The sequence below is a fragment of the Oryctolagus cuniculus genome, chromosome 16 (assembly GCF_964237555.1).
Source record: "Oryctolagus cuniculus chromosome 16, mOryCun1.1, whole genome shotgun sequence".
Classification (NCBI taxonomy): Eukaryota; Metazoa; Chordata; class Mammalia; order Lagomorpha; family Leporidae; genus Oryctolagus; species Oryctolagus cuniculus.
In genome coordinates, this window is record NC_091447.1 from 69,445,665 (window position 1) to 69,467,456 (window position 21,792).

The following is a 21,792-nucleotide window of genomic DNA, read 5'->3' on the forward strand; positions in this document are numbered from 1 at the left end:
GTACAGCTTATGGATTACAATGGCTTCCCCCCCATAACTTCCCTCCCACCTGCAACCCTCCCCTCTCCTGCTCCCTCTCCCATTCCATTCACATCAAGATTCATTTTCAATTATCTTTATATACAGAAGGTCAGTTTAGCATATATTAAGTAAAGATTTCAACAGTTTGCATCCACATAGAAACACAAAGTGAAAATGCTGTTTGAGTACTAGTTATAGCATTAAATCACAATGTACAACACATTAAGGACAGAGATCCTATATGAGGAGTAAGTGCACAGTGACTCCTGTTGTTGACTTAACAAATTGACACTCTTGTTTATGGCATCAGTAATCACCCTAGGCTCTTGTCATGTGTTGCCAAGGCTATGCAAGCCTTTGAGTTCACTGATTCTGATCATATTTAGACACGTTCATAGTCAAAGTGGAAGTTCTCTCCTCCCTTCAGAGAAAGGTACCTTCTTCTTTGATGACCTGTTCTTTCCACTGGGATCTCACTCGTGGAGACCTTTCATTTAGGTCAATTTTTTTTTTTTTTTGCCAGAGTGTCTTTGTTTTCCATGCCTGAAATACTATCATGGGCTTTTCAGCCAGAACCAAATGCCTTAAGGGCTGATTCTGTGGCCAGAGTGCTGTTTAGCACATCTGCCATTCTATGAGTCTGCTGTGTATCCCCCTTTCCATGTTGGATGGTTCTCTCACTTTTTTATTCTATCGGTTAGTATTTTCAGACACTAGTCTTGTTTATGTGATCCCTTTGACTCTTAGTCCTATCATTATGATCAATTGTGAACAGAAATTTATCTCTTGGACTAGTAAGATGGCATTGGTACATGCCACCTTGATGTGATTGAATTGGAATCCCTCGGCATGTTTCTAACTCTGCTGTTTGGGGCAAGTCAGCTTGAGCATGTCCCAAATTGTACATCTCTTTCCTCTCTTATTCCCACTCTTATATTTAACAGGGATCACTTTTCAGTTAAGTTTCAACACTTAAGAATAACTGTGTATCAATTACAGAATTAAACCAATAGTATTAAGTAGAACAAACAAAAATAATACTAGGAGGGATAAAGTATTAAGTTGTTTATCAACAGTCAGAGCAAGGACTGATCAAGTCACCATTTCTCATAGTTTCCATTTCACTTCAACAGGTTTCCTTTTTGGTGCTCGGATAGTTGTCACTGATCAGGGAGAACATATGATATTTGTCCATTTAAATGGCTTATTTAATTCAGCATGTTTTCCAGATTCCTCCATTTTGTTGCAAATGACGAGATTTCATTGTTTTTCGCTGCTGTATAGTATTCTGCACAGTACATATCCCATAATTTCTTTATCCAGTCTACTGTTGATGGGCGTTTAGGTTGATTCCAGGTCTTAGCTATTGTGAATTGTGCTGCAATAAACATTAAGGTGCAGACCGCTTTTTTATTAGCCAAGTTAATTTCCTTTGGGTAAATTCAAAGGAGTGGGTTGGCTGAGTTGAATGGTAGGGTAATCTTCAGGTTACTGAGGAATCTCCAGACTGACTTCCATAGTGGATTTACCTGTTTACATTCCCACCAACAGTGGATTAGTGTCTCTTTTTCCCCACATCCTTGCCAGCATCTGTCGTTGGTAGATTTCTGAATGTGAGCCATTCTAAGTGGGGTGAGGTGAAACCTCATTGTGGTTTTGATTTGCATTTCCCTGATTGCTAGTGATCTTGAACACTTTTTCCTGTGTCTCTTGGCCCTTTGGATTTCCTCTTTTGAAAAATGTCTATTGAGGTCCTTGGCCCATCTCTTAAGTGGGTTGTTTGTTTTGTTGTTGTGGAGTTTCTTGATCTCTATGTAGATTCTGGTTATTAATCCTTTATCTGTAGCATAGTTTGCAAATATTTTTCCCATTCTGTCGGTTGCCTCTTCACTCTCCTGACTTTTTCTTTTGCAGTACAGAAACTTCTCAATTTGATGCAATCCCAAATGTTAATTTTGGCTTTGACTGTCTGCACCTCTAGGGACTTTTCCAGAAACTCTTTGCCTGTGCCAAGATCTTGCACGGCTTCTCCAGTGTTCTCCAATAATTTGATGGTGTCAGGTCATAGATTTAGGTCTTTAATCTATGCTGAGTGGATTTTTGTGTAAGGTGTAAGGTATGGGTCTTGCTTCATGCTTCTGCACGTGGAAATCCAATTTTCCCAGCACCATTTATTGAATAGACTGTCCTTATTGCAGGGACTGGCTTTAGATCCTTGATCAAATGTAAGTTGGCTGTAGATGTTTGGGTTGATTTCTGGTGTTTCAATTCTGTTCCATTGGTCTATCCATCTGTTTCTGTACCAGTACCATGCTGTTTTGATTACAATTGCCCTGTATTATGTCTGAAACCTGGTATTGTGATGCCTTCAGCTTTGTTTTTATTGTACAAAATTGCTTTAGTTATTTGAGGTCTCCTGCATCTCCATATGAATTTCAGCATCATTTGTTCTAGATCTGAGAAGAATGCCTTTGGTATCTTGATTGGAATTGCATTGAATCTATAAATTGCTTTTGGGAGAATGGACATTTTGACGATACTGAATCTTCTATTCCATGAGCATAGAAGATTTTTTCCATTTTTTGGTATCCTCTTCTGTTTCTTTCTTTAAGATTTTGTAATTATCATCGTAGAGATCTTTAACATCCTTAGTTAAGTTTATTCGAAGGTATTTGATATTTTTTGTAGTTATTGTGAATGAGATTGATCTTAGCAGTTCTTTCTCAGCCGTGGCATTGCCTGTATATACAAAGGCTGTTGATTTTTTTGCATTGATTTTACATCCTGCTACTTTGCCAAACTCTTCTATGCATTCCAAGAGTCTCTAGTACAGTTCTTTGGATCCTCTAAGTAAAGAATCATATCGTCTGCAAAGAGGGATAGTTTGACTTCTTCCTTCTTAATTTGTATTCCTTTAATTTCTTTTTCTTGTCTGATGGCCCTGGCTAAAACTTCCAGAACTATGTTGAATAGCAGTGGTGAGAGTGGGCATCCCTGCCTGGTGCCAGATTTCAGTGGAAATGCTTCCAACTTTTCCCCATTCAATAGGATGCTGGCCGTGGGTTTTTCATAAATTGCTTTGATTATATTGAGGAATGTTCCTTCTATACCCAATTTGCTTAGAATTTTCATCATGAAAGGGTGTTGAATTTTATCGAATGCTTTCTCTGCATCTATTGAGATGATCATATGGTTTTTCTTTTGCAGTCTGTTAATGTGGTGAGTCACATTGATTGATTTGCAAATGTTGAACCATCCCTGCATACCAGGGATGAATCCCACCTGATCTGGATGGATAATCTTTCTGATGTGTTGTTGTATTCTATTGGCAAGAATTTTATTGAGGATTTTTGCATCTATGTCCATCAGGGATATTGGTCTATAATTCTCTTTCAATGCTGCATCTTTCTCTGGCTTAGAGATTAAGGTGATGCTGGCTTCATAGAAAGAATTTGGGAGGATTCCCTCCTTTTCAATTGTTCTGAATAGTTTGAGAAGAATTGGAGTTAGTTCTTCTGTAAATGTCTGGTAGAATTCAGCAGTGAATCCATCTGGTCCTGGGCTTTTCTTTGTTGGGAGGGTCTTTATTACTGTTTCAGTAATGGGTCTATTTAGGTTTTCTATGTCTTCCTGGTTCAATTTAGGTAGATTGCATGTGTCCAGGAATCTATCCATTTCTGATACATTTTCTTGTTTGCTGGCATACAAATCCTTGCAGTAATTTCTGATGATTCTTTTTATTTCTGTGGTGTCTGTTGTTGCATTTCCTTTTTCATCTCTGATTTTATTGATTTGGGTCTTTTCTCTTCTTTTTTTAGTTAGTTGGGCTAATGGGTTTTCAGTTTTCCTTATTTTTTCAAAAACCAGTTCTTCTCTTGGTTGATTTTTTGTAGTTTTTTTTTTTTTTTTTTTTTTTTTTGGATTCAATCCTGTTAATTTCTTCTCTGATTTAAATTATTTCTCTTCTCCTACTAGATTTGGGTCTGGTTTGTTGCAGATTTTCTAGGTCCTTGAGATGCAGTGAAAGCTCATTTATTTGGTGCCTTTCCAATTTCTTGATATAGGCACCTATTTCTATAAACTTGCCTCTCAACACTGCTTTTGCCGTATCCCATAATTTTTGATATGTTGTGTTGTTATCCTCATTTACTTCCAGAAAGCTTTTGATTTCTCTTTTGATTTCTTCTATGACCCACTATTCATTCAGGAGCATGTTGTTCAGTCTCCATGTGTTTGCTTACTTTCTATGGATTGCTGAGTTGCTAATTTCCAGCTTCATTCCACTGTGGTCTGAGAAGCTGCATGGTATAATTCTAATGCTTTTGAATTTGCTGAGACTTGCTTTATGGCCTAGTATGTGATCAATCCTAGAGAAGGTTCCATGCACTGCTGAGAAGAATGTAAAATCTTTAAATGTAGGATTGAAAGTTCTGTAGATATCTGTTAGTTCCATTTGGGCTATAGTGTCAATTAAATCTGCTGTTTCCTTGTTGATCTGTCCTGTTGATCTATTTCTTTTTTTTTATCTGTACCCCCATATTTATTGCCGCTCAATTCACAATAGCTAAGATATAGAATCAATCCAGATGTCTATCAGTTGAAGACTGAATAAATTATGGTATATTACACCATGGAATACTACACAGCAATTAAAAAAATGGAATCCTGTCATTTGAAACAAAATGGATGCAACTGGAAACCATTACACTTAGTGAAATAAGCCAGTCCCAAGAAGGCAAATACCATATGTTCTCCCTAATCTGTGGTAACTAATATAATAGAGTCCCTAAAAGGTAATCTATAGAACTGAATTTGGCACTTTGAGATGTGATGACTTTGAACAGCCCTTGTCTCAACAATTGAGGAACAGACTTCTTTTTCATACTATTCGTTGAACTCTTTAACTTAATGTAAGGTTAATCATAGGTGTATAGGGCTGGCGCTGTGGCTCATTTGGTTAATCCTCTGCCTACAGTGCCGGCATCCTATATGGGCACCGAATTCTAGTCCTGGTTGCTCCTCTTCCAGTCCAGCTCTCTGCTGGGGCCCTGGAGGGCAGTGGAAAATGGCCCAAGTGCCCGGGCCCTGCACCCGCATGGGAGACCAGGAGGAAGTGCCTGGCTTCGGATCGGTGCAGCACCAGCCATGGTGGCCATTTGGGGAGTGAACCAACAGAAGGAAAATTTCTCTCTCTGTGTGTGTGTGTGTGTGTGTGTGTGTCTCTCTCTCTCACTGTCTAACTCTATCTGTCAAATAAAATTTTTTTAAAAATTAGGTGCATAAAGATGATTGAAAATAGATCTTAGTGAAAAATAAGAATGGGAATAGAAGAGGGAGGAGGAAGAAGGGTAGCAGGAAGAAGGTGGGAGGGAGGGTGGGGTGGGAAGAATGAATCACTATGATCCTTAATTTGTATATATGAAATGCATGAAGTTTCTATACCTTAAATAAAAGGTTTCTAGCTTAAAAAAGACTAGCTTCTTTAATTTAGCATAATCATTTTGAGCTTCACACATGCTGTGGCATGTATCAAGTATCTAGGTTGTTATTGCTGAATAGAATTCCACTGCACAAATATACCCATTTGATTTATTCATCTATCTGGAATAGACCTTAAATTGCTTTCAGATTTTATTATTATGAATAATATTATCAAAAACACATCTCCAGCTGGCGCCATGGCTCACTAGGCTAATCCTTCTCCTGCGGCGCTGGTACCCTGGGTTCTAGTCCTGGTTGGAGCGCCAAATTCTGTCCCGGTTGCTCCTCTTCCAGTCCAGCTCTCTGCTGTGCCCCAGGAAGGCAGTGGAAGATGGCCCAAGTGCTTGGGCCCTGCACCCACATGGGAGACCGGGAGGAAGCATCTGGCTCCTGGCTTTGGATCAGTGCAGTGCCAGCCGTAGCAGCCATCTGGGGGGTGAACCAATGGAAGGAAGACCTTTCTCTCTGTCTCTCTCACTGTCCAACTCTGACTGCCAGAAAAAAAAATCTCCCCAGTTCTTATGTGAACCTATGTTTTTATTTCTGTTGGACAGATTTCTTCTATGCTTTTTAAGATTGTCTTACAGTATACTGAGTTGAAAGAAATATTTAGATATTATTAATATAATATCTTTTAGGTATATGATTTGCAAATATTTTCACTTAGTGTGTAACTTTCTTTTTTTTTTAACTTTTATTTAATGAATATAAATTTCCAAAGTACGGCTTATGGATTACAATGGCTTCCCCCATACCGTCCCTCCTACCCTCAACCCTCCCCTTTCCCACTCCCTCTCCCCTTCTATTCACATCAAGATTCATTTTCGATTCTCTTAATATACAGAAGATCAGTTTAGTATACATTAAGTAAAGATTTCAACAGTTTGCTCCCACACAGAAACATAAAGTGAAAAATAATAGATGATTTTTTAAATGATAATGAAATCAGATCAGACCTATTGTTATGTTTAATCCCAGTGAGAGTCAAGTTGGGAATTGATAATTTCTTTTTTTTTTTACAGAAGATCAGTTTAGTATACATTAAGTAAAGATTTCAACAGTTTGCACCCCCATAGAAACACAAAGTGACATATACTGTTTGAGTACTCGTTATAGCATTAAATCACAATGTAGAGCACATTAAGGACAGAGATCCTACATGAGGAGTAAGAGCACAGTGACTTCTGTTGTTGACTTTACAAATTGACACACCTGTTTATGGCATCACTAATCTCCCTATGCTCCATTCATGAGATTTCAAGGCTATGGAAGCCTTTTGAGTTCTCCGACTCTTACTTATTTAGACAACGTCATAGTCAAAGTGGAAGTTCTCTCCTCCCTTTAGAGAAAGGTACCTCCTTCTTTGAAGACCTGTTTTTTCCACTGGGATCTCACTCACAGAGATCTTTCATTTAGGTTTGTGTTTTTTTTTTTTTTTTTCTCCAGAGTGTCTTGGCTTTCCATGCCTGAAATACTCTCATGGGGTTTTCAGCCAGATCTGAATGCCTTTAGGGCTAATTCTGAGGTCAGAGTGCTGTTTAGGACATCTGCCATTCTATGAGTCTGCTGAGTATCTCGCTTCCCATGTTGGATCACTCTCCCCTTTATTTATTCTATCAGTTATTATTAGCAGGTACTAGACTTGTTTATGTGCTCCCTTTGACTCTTAGTCCTTTCATTATGATCAATTGTGAACTGAAATTGATCACTTGAACTAGTGAGATGGCATTGGTACATGCCACCTTGATGGGATTGAATTGGAGTCCCCTGGTATGTTTCTAACTCTACCAATTGGGGCAAGTCAGCCTGAGCATGCCCCAAATTGTACATCTCTTCCCTCTCTTATTCCCACTCTTATGTTTAACAGGGATCACATTTCAGTTAAATTTCAACACTTAAGAATAACTGTGTATTAATTACAGAAGTAAACCAGTCATATTAAGTAGAACAGACAAAAAAACTACTAAGGGGGATAATGTATTAAGTTGTTCATTAACAGTCAGGGCTATGCTGATCAAGTCACCGTTTCTCATAGTGTCCATTTCACTTCAGGAGGTTTCCTTTTTATTGTTCAGTCAGTTGTCACCAATCAGGGAGAACATATGGTATTTGTCCCTCTGGGACTGGCTTATTTCACTCAGCATGATGTGTTCCAGATTCCTCCATTTTGTTGCAAATGACTGGATTTTGTTGTTTCTTACTGCGGTATAGTATTCTAAAGAGGACCTATCCCATAATTTCTTTATCCAGTCTACCGTTGATGGGCATTTAGGTTGGTTCCAGGTCTTGGCTATTGTGAATTGTGCTGCAATAAACATTAGGGTGCAGACCGCTTTTTGTTTGCCAATTTAAATTCCTTTGGGTAAATTCCAAGGAGTGGGATGGCTGGGTTTTATGGTAGGGTTATATTCAGGTTTCTGAGGAATCTCCAGACTGACTTCCATAGTGGCTTCACCAGTATGCATTCCCACCAACAGTGGGTTAGTGTCCCTTTTTCCCCACATCCTCACCAGCATCTGTCGTTGGTAGATTTCTGAATGTGAGCCATTCTAACCGGGGTGAGGTGGAACCTCATTGTGGTTTTGATTTGCATTTCCCTGATTGCTAGTGATCTTGAACATTTTGTATGTGCCTGTTGGCCATTTGGATTTCCTCTTTTGAAAAATGTCTATTGAGGTCCTCGGCCCATCTCTTAAGTGGGTTGTTTGTTTTGTTGTTGTGGAGTTTCTTGATCTCTTTGTAGATACTGGTTATCAACCCTTTATCTGTTGCATAGTTTGCAAATATTTTTTCCCATTCTGTCAGTTGTCTCTTCACTCTCCTGTTTCTTTTGCAGTACAGAAACTTCTCAATTTGATGCAATCCCAATATTTGATTTTGGTTTTGACTGCCTGTGCCTCCCAGGTCTTTTCCAGAAACTCTTTTCCTGTGCCAATATCTTGAAGGGTTTCTCCAATGTTCTCTAATAACTTGATGGTGTCAGGTCATAGATTTAGGTCTTTAATCCATGCTGAGTGGATTTTTGTGTAAGGTGTAAGGTAAGGGTCTTGCTTCATGCTTCTGCATGTGGAAATGCAGTTTTCCCAGCACCATTTATTGAATAGACTGTCCTTGCTCCAGGAATTGGTTTTAGATCCTTGATCAAACATAAGTTGGCTGTCGATGTTTGGGTTGATTTCTGGTGTTTCAATTCTGTTCCATTGGTCTATCCATCTGTTTCTGTACCAGTACCATGATGTTTTGATTATAACTGCCCTGTAGTATGTCCTGAAATCTGGTATTGAGGTGCCTCTGGCTTTCTTTTTGTTTTACAAGATTGCTTTATCTATTTGAGGTCTTCGGTGCCTCCATTTGAATTTCAGCATCATTTTTTCTAGATCTGAGAAGAATGTCTTTGGTGTCCTGACTGGAATTGCATTGAATCTATAAATTGCTTTTGCGAGAATGGACATTTTGATGATGTTGATTCTTCCAATCCATGATCATGGAAGATTTTTCCATTTTGTGGTATCCTCTTCTATTTCTTTCTTTAAGGGTTTGTAATTCCCATCGTAGAGGTCCTTAACGTCCTTGGTTAAGTTTATTCCAATGTATTTGATTGTTTTTGTAGCTATTGTGAAAGGGATTGATCTTAGCAGTTCTTTCTCAGCCATGGCATTGCCTGTGTATACAAAGGCTGCCACTTTGCCAAACTCCTCTATGAGTTCCAATAGTCTCTTAGTAGAGTTCTTTGGATCCTCTAAGTAAAGAATCATATCGTCTGCAAAGAGGGATAGTTTGACTTCTTCCTTCTTAATTTGTATTCCTTTAATTTCTTTTTCTTGTCTGATGGCCCTGGCTAAAACTTCCAGAACTATGTTGAATAGCAGTGGTGAGAGTGGGCATCCCTGCCTGGTGCCAGATCTCAGTGGCAATGCTTCCAACTTTTCCCCATTCAATAGGATGCTGGCTGTGGGTTTCTCATGAATTGCTTTGATTATATTGAGGAATGTTCCTTCTATATCTAATTTGCTTAGAGTTTTCATCATGAAAGGGTGTTGAATTTTATCGAATGCTTTCTCTGCATCTATTGAGATGATCATATGGTTTTTCTTTTGCAGTCTGTTAATGTGGTGAATCACATTGATTGATTTGCAAATGTTGAACCATCCCTGCATACCAGGGATGAATCCCACTTGGTCTGGGTGGATGATTTTTCTGATGTGTTGTTGTATTCTATTTTATTGAGGATTTTTGCGTCTATGTTCATCAGGGATATTGGTCTATAATTTTCTTTCAGTGCTGTGTCTTTCTCTGGCTTAGGGATTAAGGGATCACTTTTTCTTTAAATGTCTGGTAGAATTCAGCAGTGAATCCATCTGGTCCTGGGCTTTTCTTTGTTGGGAGGGTCTTTATTACTGTTTCAATTTCTGTTTCAGTTATGGGTCTATTTAGGTTTTCTATGTCTTCCTGGTTCAATTTAGGTAGATTGCATGTGTCCAGGAATCTATCCATTTCTGATACATTTTCTTGTTTGCTGGCATACAAATCCTTGCAGTAATTTCTGATGATTCTTTTTATTTCTGTGGTGTCTGTTGTTACGTTTCCTTTTTCATCTCTGATTTTATTGATTTGGGTCTTTTCTCTTCTTTTTTTAGTTAGTTGGGCTAATGGGTTTTCAGTTTTCCTTATTTTTTCAAAAAACCAGCTTCTTGCTTGGCTGATTTTTGTAGTGTTTTTTTTTTTTTTATTCAATCCTGTTAATTTCTTCTCTGATTTAAATTATTTCTCTTCTCCTACTAGATTTGGGTCTGGTTTGCTGCAGTTTTTCTAGGTCCTTGAGATGCGCTGAAAGCTCATTTATTTGGTGCCTTTCCAATTTCTTGATATAGGCACCTATTTCTATAAACTTGCCTCTCAACACTGCTTTTGCAGTGTTGTATCCCATAATTTTTGATATGTTGTGTTGTTATCCTCTTTTACTTCCAGAAAGTTTTTGATTTATTTTTGATTTCTTGAATGACCCAGTGTTCATTCAGGAGCATGTTGTTCAGTCTCCATGTGTTTGCTTACTTTCTGGGGTTTCCTGAGTTGCTAATTTCCAGCTTCATTCCGCTGTGGTCTGAGAAGCTGCATGGTATGATTCTAATTCTTTTAAATTTACTGAGACTTGCTTTATGGCCTAGTATGTGATCAGTCCTGGAGAACGTTCCATGCACTGCTGAGAAGAATGTGAAGTCTTTAGATGTAGGATTGAAAGTTCTGTAGATATCTGTTAGATCCATTTGGGCAATAGTGTCGATTAAATCTGCTATTTCCTTGTTGATCTTCTGTCCGGATGATCTGTCTATTTCTGAGAGTAGAGTATTGAAGTCCCCCAGTACTATTGTATTGGAGTCTAAGTCTCCCTTTAAGTCCCTTAACATATATTTTAAATAAACCGGTGCCCTGTAATTTGGTGCATATACATTTCTAATACTTACATCTTCCTGTTGAATTGAACCCTTAATCATTAAATAGTGTTCCTCTTTGTCTCTCTTAACAGTTTTTGTATTAAAGTTTATTTTGTCTGATATTAAAATGGCTACACCTTTTTTTTTTTTTTTGGTTTCTGTTGGCATGGAATATCTTTTTCTAACCTTTCACTTTCAGTCTGCATGCATCTTTGTTAGAGAGATGTGTTTCTTGTAGGCAACAAATTGTTGGGTTGTGTTCCTTGAGACAATCAGCCAATCGGTGTCTTTTAAGTGAAGAATTCAGACCATTAATGTTTAATGTGACTATTGATACGTAGTGACTTTGCCCTGCCATTTTCCCGGAGATATTTTCTCGTGTATGCTTTGAGCTTCCCATGCTCTTTTACTGGTAGGTGTTCTTCCTTTCCCTTCTTTCATATTGATGGCCGTGTTTCTGTGTTTCTGAGTGCAGCACATCTTTAAGTATCTTTTGCAGGGCCAGATGAGTGGCCGCAAAGTCTTTCAATTTCTGTTTGCTATGAAAGGTCTTTATTTCACCTTCATTCACAAATGAGAGCTTGGCAGGATATAATATTCTGGGCTGGCAATTTTTCTCTCTTAGCACCTGTGCTATGTCTCGCCATTCCCTCCTAGCTTGTAAGGTTTCTGATGAGAAGTCTGCTGTTAGTCTAATTGGAGATCCTCTGAGAGTAATCTGACATTTCTCTCTTGCACATTTTAGGATCTTTTCTTTCTGTTTCACTGTGGTGAGTTTAATTACAACGTGTCGTGGTGAGGATCTCTTTTTGTCATGTTTATTAGGGGTTCTATGAGCTTCCTGTACTAGGATGTCTCTGTCCTTCTCCAAACCTGGGAAGTTTTCTGCTAGTATCTCGCTAAAAAGGCCTTCTAATCCTTTCTCTCTCCCCATGCCTTCAGGAACTCCTAGAACTCGAATGTTGTTTTTTTTTTTAATAGTATCCTGTAGATTCCTGACAATATTTTTTAATTTCTAATTTCCTCTTCTTTTCTTTGGGTTGACTGTATGTTTTCCTGTGCTCTATCTTCTAAGTCCGATATTCTCTCTTCTGCTTCACCCATTCTGTTTTTAAGGCTTTCTAATGTGTTTGTCATTTGATCTATTGAGCTCTTCATTTCATTTTGATTTCTCTTCACTATAACACTTTCCTGTTCTACTAGTTGCTTTATTTCATTTTGATTCTTCCTGAAAATTTCATTTTCACGAGAGGGATTTTCAATCCTGTCAATAAGGATTTCTGTAGTTCAAGGATTTGCTTTTGAAAACTTCTAATTGTTCTTATCATAAATTTTTTGAAATCCGTATCTTGCATTTCTTCTATCTCATCATCTTCATAATCTTGGTTTGGGGTGTTTTGTTTATTTGGAGGCATCATAGTGTCATCGTTGATCTTGTTCCCTCGATTTCTGTGTTTGTTGCTTGGCATAGTTAATTCTTCTTTCATAACTGTGCGTTCTTTTTATTATTTTTTTTTATTTTATACTATGTCTGTGTTAAGTGGCCTGCATGCTGTTGGAGGAGCCTTGGAGGCTTGAGATGGGTGTGGCCTGAGAGCTCTGCTTGGTTTTTCCTTGTTACGGGTGTGCAAAGGTGACACCTTCAGGTTATGCGTGCTAAATCTCTCTCTTTTTATTTATTTATCTATTTATTTATTTTATTTATTCAGGGGGTAAGTAATACCGCATGCACGGCTGTGCAGAATTGATGGTATTTAGCTTCCAATCTCTGGCTTCTACCCAAAGAGTCTGTGCAGGCTCTGTTTCTCCTCTGGACTCCCACTGGGTTGCATAGGCTACTGAATTGTAGTGACTCAGTTCCTTAGCTCTCCCCTGTTGTTATGTAAATCCAGAGAGGGGGCCTGCTCTTTGTCTCTTGCAAACTCTTGCAAACTCTTGCAAACTCTCCCAAGCCTTGCAACCTTGCAACCTTTGCAAGGTTGGTGGAGAGAGAAACCCCCCACCTTTTTTTCCTTCTCTCCTATAGTCAGTCTGGTGCACTTTCCCGCTCCCCTCTAGATTCTGACCTCCGTTTCCCCGCCAATGTCTTGGGTTATTGAGCTCACCTCCCCTTCCAGAGCCAATGTGTGGACTCGGAGCCCTGGGCATCCCAACTCTCTCCACTGGTGACTGTGTGACATCCCGATCTGTCTATTTCTGAGAGTGGAGTATTGAAGTCCCCCAGTACTATTGTATTGGAGTCTAAGTCTCCCTTTAAGTCCCTTAACATACCTTTTAAATAAACCGGTGCCCTGTAATTAGGTGCATATACATTTATAATAGTTACATCTTCCTGTTGAATTGAACCCTTAATCATTATATAGTGCCCCTCTTTGTCTCTCCTAACAGTTTTTGTGTTAAAGTTTATTTTGTCTGATATTAATATGGCTACACCTGCTTTTTTTCATTTCTGTTGGCATGGAATATCTTTTTCCAACCTTTCACTTTCAGTCTGCATGCATCTTTGTTTGAAAGATGTGTTTTTTGTAAGCAGCAAATAGATGTGTTTTGTTCCTTAATCCGTTCAGCCAGTCTGTGCCTTTTAAATGGAGAGTTGAGTCCATTAATGTTCCATGTGACTATTGATAGATAGTGACTTTGCCCTGCCATTTTCCCAAAGATATTTTCTCGTGTATGCTTTGAGTTTCCTATGATATTTTACTGGTAGGTTTTCTTCTTTTACCTTATTTCATATTGATGGCCATGTTTCTGTGTTTCTGTGTGTAACACATCTTCAAGAATCTTGCAGGGCTGGATGAGTGGCCGCAAAGTCTTTCAATTTCTGTTTGCTATGAAAGGTCTTTATTTCACCTTCATTCACAAATGAGAGCTTGGCAGGATATAATATTCTGGGCTGGCAATTTTTCTCTCTTAGCACCTGTGCTATGTCTCGCCATTCCCTCCTAGCTTGTAAGGTTTCTGATGAGAAGTCTGCTGTGAGTCTAATTGGAGATCCTCTGAGAGTAATCTGACATTTCTCTCTTGCACATTTTAGGATCTTTTCTTCTGTTTCACTGTGGTGAGTTTAATTACAACGTGTCGTGGTGAGGATCTCTTTTTGTCATGTTTATTAGGGGTTCTATGAGCTTCCTGTACTAGGATGTCTCTGTCCTTCTCCAAACCTGGGAAGTTCTCTGCTAGTATCTCACTAAAAAGGCCTTCTAATCCTTTCTCTCTCTCCATGCCTTCAGGAACTCCTACAACTCGAATGTTGTTTTTTTTTTTAATAGTATCCTGTAGATTCCTGACAATATTTTTTAATTTCTAATTTCCTCTTCTTTTCTTTGGGTTGACTGTATGTTTTCCTGTGCTCTATCTTCTAAGTCCAATATTCTCTCTTCTGCTTCACTCATTCTGTTTTTAAGGCTCTCTAATTTGTTTGTCATTTTATCTATTGTATTCTTCATTCCATCATGATTTCCCCTCACTATCACAGTTTCATGTTCTACTAGTTGCTTTATTTCATTTTGATTCCTCCTTAATATTTCATTTTTTCATTTTTTTTCTATCCTGTCCAGTAAAGAATTCTGTAGTTCAAGAATTTGTTTTTGAGAATTTCTTAATATTCTTATTAATATTTTGAGATCCGCTTCTTACATTTCTTCTATCTCATCATCTTCATAATCTTGAATTGTTTTTTTTTTTTCATTTGGGGGCATCATAGTGTCTTCCTTGTTCTTATTACCTCAGTCTCTGCATTTGTTGTTTGGCATTGTAGATATTCTTTGGTTTCTTCACTGTGGTGTTTTTTCTTGTTGTATTATGACTAGAGTAAGTGGACTGTCTGCTTTTGATGGATCCTTAGAGGCTGTGATGGGTGTGGCCAGAGAGCTATTTTTGTTTCTTCAGGGTTAAGGTTGTACAAAAGGTGACTCACCCAGGTTGTTCTCTCCCTTGCTCGTTCTCTCTCTCTCTCTCTCTCTAGACTCAGAAGGGAAGTAATTTGCACAGCTGAGTGGAATTTAAGGCAGTTTGTGTATGAAATCTGGCCCCTGTGTGTATTAGTCTGCTCTACCTCAAGGATCACACAAAGGGTCTATGCAGCCCTCAGTGTGGTCTCAAATTTCTCCGCAGTCTCTCACCAGATTGCCAAGGTTACCGAGTTTGTGTACTCAGTGAATTCTCTCGCCCACTCTTAGATTTTCACAGTCTCATTTCATTAGCCCCACACTTTCACTATGTTCTAACCTCCAGTTATTTCTCCCCACCAGAGTCAGGTTTTTCTGCTTGGCTGATGGTGGGCACCACTTTGTATGTCCAAAATGGTGCCTGCTGTTTGTCTTGCTTGGCTTTGTAAGCTGAGTGGAGAGAAAGGCTAGTGTCCATGCCAGTTCCCCTTATTTATTTTTTTTTCTTCATTCCAGTCAGCCTGGTGAACTTTCCACAGTGGGGCTTCAAGCTTCCTTCCCCCTAGGCTCTTTCTGCCTTTCCCCGCCAATGACTTGGTTACTGAGGTTTTTGTCTCACCTCCCCTTCTAGCGCTGGCATGCAGACTCCACACCTCAGCTTCTGTGCCGTGGGCATCCTTGCTCTCCCTGTAGGTCCTCGGTGTCATATCCACTAGATCCGGAAGTGTTTCCTCTGCAATTTTTTTCCGAGCCTTTTCCTGAGACTACAGTAACTCCACTTTTATTAAACTATCTTTTCAAGATGTATTTTCAAATAACTTTATACACATAAGCTTAATTCTATGCTAAATAAAAGTTCAACAACTAGTATGAAAAAATAAACCATTCCTCAAAAATTGAGAAAAGGGCTGTTCAAAGTCATCGCATCTCCAAGTGTTGTTTTTTTTTTTTTTAATTTTCATCTTGTGATTATTTTAAAGTTAGCTCCCACATTTTAGGGAGAACCTGTGGTATTTGTCTTTCTGTCTACCATATTCATTTTATCTACTTGTCTACAGCAGGACATTCATTTTTTTCCACATTGTAACTGGTATAAACTGGTTCTCCATACTGTTTTATATAGCCGCTTTACCAGGTTACATTCCCTCCAACAGTAGATTAGCGTTCCTTTTTGCACACATCCTCACCAGTATTTGTTGTTTGTTGATTTCCATATGAAAGCCATCCTAACTGGGGTGAGGTGAAACCTCATTGTGGTTTTGGTTTACATTTCCCTGATGGCTAGTGATCCTGAGAATTTTTTTCATGTGTCTGTTGGCCATTTGGATTTTCTCTTTTGAAAAATGTCTGTTTAAGTGCTTTGCCCATTTCATCACTGGGTTGTTTTGTTGTTGTTAAGTTTCTTGAGCTCTTTATGTATTCTGGTTATTAATCTTTTATCAATTGCATAGTTTGCAAATAATTTCTCCCATTCTGTCAGAGTCTCTTCACTTTGCTGATTGATTCTTTTGCAGTGCAGAAGCTTCTCAATTAGGTGAAATCCCATTTGTCAGTTTTGGCTTTTATTGCCAGTACCTCTAGGGTCTTTTCCAGAAATCTTTGTCAATGCCAATGGCTGACATCATTTTAAAATCAGTATTTTATGACTTCATGATGAAGAGTAAGAATAGATTATATCAAGGTACATACACTTCCCAAATCTGTAGGCAAGGGCAATGGCTTCACTTGTATTTTCCATAGCCATGCTCACTGTCACTGTGCTCCCATCTTTAGCGATCTCCCACTCAGCAGTTTCTGCTGTACTGTGGTCTCTCAAAGCTACTCATCTCAGAACTCTGGGTCTATGACAAACAAATGCTGTGGAAACCTAGCAACCAGCTGATTTCTCTCTGTTTTTTAACAAAATGGGTAGCAAAAATTTTAGCCTAGTGATTATGATGACCATGTCCTCAGTGGAGTGTCTGAGTTCAAACCTTGGCTCCAGCTCCTGACCCCAACTTCTCAGTAATTCAGACTCTGTGAGGCAGTGGTGCAGATCAAGTATTGGTTCCCTGTCACCTATGTGCATTTATTTCTGGGAATCTGGTTCTGTCCCAAACCAGCCCCAGCTGAGTGGGTGATTTTTCTCTTTCCTCTTAGACTTATTAAAAAATAAACATGGCTGGGTAATTTTTGAAATAAAAGAAAAAGAGTAATTGTGTGAAACTAACCTCAGCTGACTAGCAAAGATATAAATAATAATGTCATATTTATGAGCAGCTATTCCTGAATTTGGGAATATTGAATTAATATCTATTTCCTTAATCAATTTACTTACACTACAATCACTCATATTTGATATGATATCTATACTACATATGCTTTTTGTTCAGTTTACTCTGGCTCATTTGAGTTTGTCATTTCACTGTTGGAACCATAATTTAAGTGGGGTTTCCTTCCCAGTAGCAAAGTCTATTGATCATGCTATTATCCTGAAATGGATACTGTACTGTCCACACAGCTTTTAATGAATAATCATTGCCCATCTACACATGCTGGTATTCTCAAAGATGTCTTGATCCTTGTTCTTATTAACATCAGAGCAGCTGACTGTGGGTTACTATGTTCTACCCCAACACCCACCCCCATCCCCCAAATCCTACATACTCTAACAGAGAATATGCTTATGCCAAGAATCTGTTTTAATCATGATTTACAATGTTTTCTTCCTGAACGTCACATTCCTATGCTTTTATGAAACCACAAAGCTGCTAACATAATCTTCAGGGGAAATTGTTGTAGAATCATTATTTAACTAATGAACTTTTCTTATTCATACTCAAAAAATAAAAATAAGGTGGTATCTTTATCACACATATATGTATTTTTCATGAATACATAGAAATAAGTCTGTAATTAAATACATAGGACTAAATCTATCTATTGACTGCTGTTCATTTTTCACTTCGCTTAGAGTTTTTTCCATTATTCCAAATGCAGAGAATGCTGTTTCTATTGATATATAATTCACATAGCTAAAAAGTGTATCATTTTAAACTGAAAACCTCAGTGGAACTGAAGCATATTCATACTTACATGGTACATTCGCATTGTATACAACATGTTTACAGATTTGTGCAAACAACATCTCTATGTAGATCCAAAACCACTTCACCATCCCATAGTCAATCTCTTCTCCATTAAGCAGCCACCAGCAAGTTCTCAGACCACAGGGCATAGAACCCTCCATCTCCTTCAGGTTCTTTTTTAAAATTTTTAAAAATTTTATTTATTTATTTGAAAGTCAGACTGACACAGAGGCAGAGAGAGAGAGAGAGAGGTCTTCCATCTGTTGGTTCACTCCCCAAATGGCCACCATGGCTGGAACTGGGCCAATCCAAAGCCAGGAGCCAGGACTTCTTCCAGGTCTCCCACATGGGTGCAGGGGCCCAAGGACTTGGTCCGTCTTCTACTGCTGGATTGGAGACTGGAGCTGATGGGAATCCAATCAGCCCCCATATGGGATGCCGGCACTGCAGAGAGCTGGATTGGAACTGGAGCTGATGGGAATCCAATCAGCCCCTATATGGGATGCCGGCACTGCAGGTGTTGGCTTTACCATGTACAACACAGGTCCAGCCTCTTTCCTTGTTTCTATAGGTTTACATATATTTTACATACGATAGAAAATATACTAAAAACATATTATCTGTTGCAAAGTGCTTGGACACCATCCTTTAAGTGTGGTCACACAGAAAAATGAAAAGGACGTGAGGTAATGAACAAGACACATAGTTGGATAGAGCCAATCCTCAGTGTATGCAGTTGCAAATCATTCTCATGGAACCATAACTTGTTACATTTTAAATAATCATATAAAAGTATTTAAGAAAATTCTTTTGAGATTTTTTCTATGAAATGTGAGAGAACATAGATATGACCAGGAAATCAATGTTTGATAACGAATACATTTTCTGTCACTTTTCACAGGATATGTCACTTATCACAGTTCCTGTGATTTTCCACTTGCCATGGGATGTTTAAAGAAGTCTTGCTGTTGCAGAATAGAGAATTGAGAAGATTTTTGTGGAAGTAAATTTATTGTGTGGAGGGGTAGGTCCAGGGGAATGAGCAATTTTGAGAAGTATACAGAGAAGTGACAGAAATCCAATCCTTTGAAAGTTGAGTCCTTTTAATTTATTTTCCCTTCCACAGCTGTCATTTCCCTTTTCTGTTTGCTCCCTAGTCCCTCAGAACAGAAGAGAGGTGTCAACATTTTTAAGCCCACTAATATTGCCACATCCCCCGATCTATTATTTGGGGTATTGGAATGGGTGAGACTGTTGGGATCCACAAATGAGTCTAATCAGTGTCCATGGAGACAGCTCACAGTTGTCCTGAGACACTGATAACCTGGCATAAGGTCATGCTTAGATCCCAAGGGGCTCTCCCTGGTATCATGGCCTAAAAGGGCATTGTTGAGATGTGCCTGAACTAGAAGCTATGAAAGCCTGAGATCTACCACTCTAAACAGACCCCCCATCAATCAATAACTCAGTTCTACCAGAGAGGAAGTATTGGTGTTCCTGATCATGAAAAGAAAAGGAAAAAGAAATATGTTTCCTAAGGAGTCAATGTTTTTTGCTCTAGGATGCTGATGGTACTTTTTTAGGAGCATTACAGAAACGGCATTAATTCTGGGCTGGGCTGCTAGTTTGCTGATTAACAAGGGGGTTTAACACCTTGTTGGTCACAACAGTGGAGAGTGCTTCTCAGACATTCAAGAGATCCACAGGCTCATGTGTTCAAAACAGGGTGAGGAGCATTTAAGTTGTTTAATTGGAGTTAGTCTGCCCTTGTGAGTTTCTTTTGGAATTTACACCTGTCCCCTCAGCAGGTTACCTTGCATAGGAGGGAGCTCCTTGTTTTGGGGACAGAATTGCAGCCTTGTGGTTTACCTGACCTGTGCCTTTACATAACCTATCCCTTATTACTGTTTCCACTTGGTGTCCCAATCTCTTTTAGTATTTCCATTTCTACCCAAAATCTGAATGGAAACATTTTTGTGGGAGGTCTTTCATGTGTGTGAATTCCTTGGTTAGGTGACAGCTACTGACTGTTTGCATTGTGTTACAAATGAGGAAGTGGAATGTGATCTGAAGGTGAAGGAATCCCTAACATCAGAGTGAGAGCCTTTAGCTCAGGTACCAAAGCTGGAGGTGCACTCTGCCTTCTGTCCTGAAGCTAGGGAAGTATCTCTCCACCCTCGTCCTGTGCAGAAGTGGCCCAGCCATCAAGTGCTTGTCACATCCTAGAATTTTTGATGCCTAGACCTTGGTAATATAACATGGGCACCAGCTATTAGTTCTGTCTTGGTATCTCATTAAGAATATCAAAATTATTTAAAGATTTAACACAAAATAAAATTCCATGTAATTTATTAGTTAGAACAAAAGAATCATGGAAAAAACAATGATTTAATGGACAGATATTGTTAGTCTTTCATAATTTATTAACAAGGAAGAGTTTTTATATTCAAATTATGTAGGTAACTTGAGAATTCAGAAAAGATGAGAATAATTCAAATAGAAGAAGAGAAAAATAATTCACAATGAGAAAACACAATTAAATATCATAGAAAAATTATATGTGGGAGTTATTTTTTTTAAACTTTTATTTAATGCATATAATTTTCCAAAGTACGACTTATGGATTACAATGGCTTCCCCCCCATACCGTCCCTCCCACCCACAACCCTCCCCTTTCCCACTCCCTCTCCCCTTCCATTCACATCAAGATTCATTTTCGATTACCTTAATATACAGAAGATCAGCTTAGTATACATTAAGTATGGATTTCAACAGTTTGCTCCCACACAGAAACATAAAGTGAAAAATAATAGATGATTTTTTTTAAATGATGATGAAATCAGAGCAGACCTATTGTCATGTTTAATCCCAGTGAGAGTCAAGTTGGGAATTGATAATTTCTTTTTTTTTTTTTTTTTTTTTACAGAAGATCAGTTTAGTATGCATTAAGTAAGGATTTCAACAGTTTGCACCCCCATAGAAACACAAAGTGAAATATATTGTTTGAGTACTCGTTATAGCATTAAATCTCAATGTACAGCATATTAAGGATAGAGATCCTACATGAGGAGTAAGTGCACAGTGACTCCTGTTGTTGACTTTACCAATTGACACTCCTGTCTATGGCATCAGTAATCTCCCTATGCTCCAGTCATGAGTTTCCAAGGCTATGGAAGCCCTCTGAGTTCTCCGACTCTTATCTTGTTTAGACAAGGTCATAGTCAAAGTGGAGGTTCTCTCCTCCCTTCAGAGAAAGGTACCTCCTTCTTTGATGCCCTGTTCTTTCCACTGGGATCTCACTCGCAGAGATCTTTTGCCAGAGTGTCTTGGCTTTCCATGCCTGAAATACTCTCATGAGCTTTTCAGCCAGCTCCGAATGCCTTTAGGGCTGATTCTGAGGCCAGAGTGCTATTTAGGACATCTGCCATTCTATGAGTCTGCTGAGTATCTCACTTCCCATGTTGTGGGAGTTATTTTTAAATTCCAAGAATAAATGTAGTTGGCTAAACCACTGAAAATAAGCAGAACATATTCAGGTGCAAAATGTGAAATGAAGAGAGGAAAATTCATTACCAAGACTGAAAATAAAGACACTTGAGTAACAGGCCTGGATTCTACACAATAAGTCATAAGTCCTGAAGTAAATGCTCATCTTTCTAAGAGAATATAGTTGAACAAAGCTGCTTTCATAATCGTTGACATATTAGAGTAGAAAATTATACAAAGGGCCCAAAAAAGTTCCTCAGGTGAATATGGATAAAGAGGAGAATGCTTTCCAAAGCTGGAAAAACTGGCAGGTTGGGTGGTTGTTTAAAATATTCAAAACCTTATGGGAAATAGAAATGCCTGTAAGTTTGTTTCTGCTACTGAGCAGAAATTGGATTGCAAACTGGATACACCAAG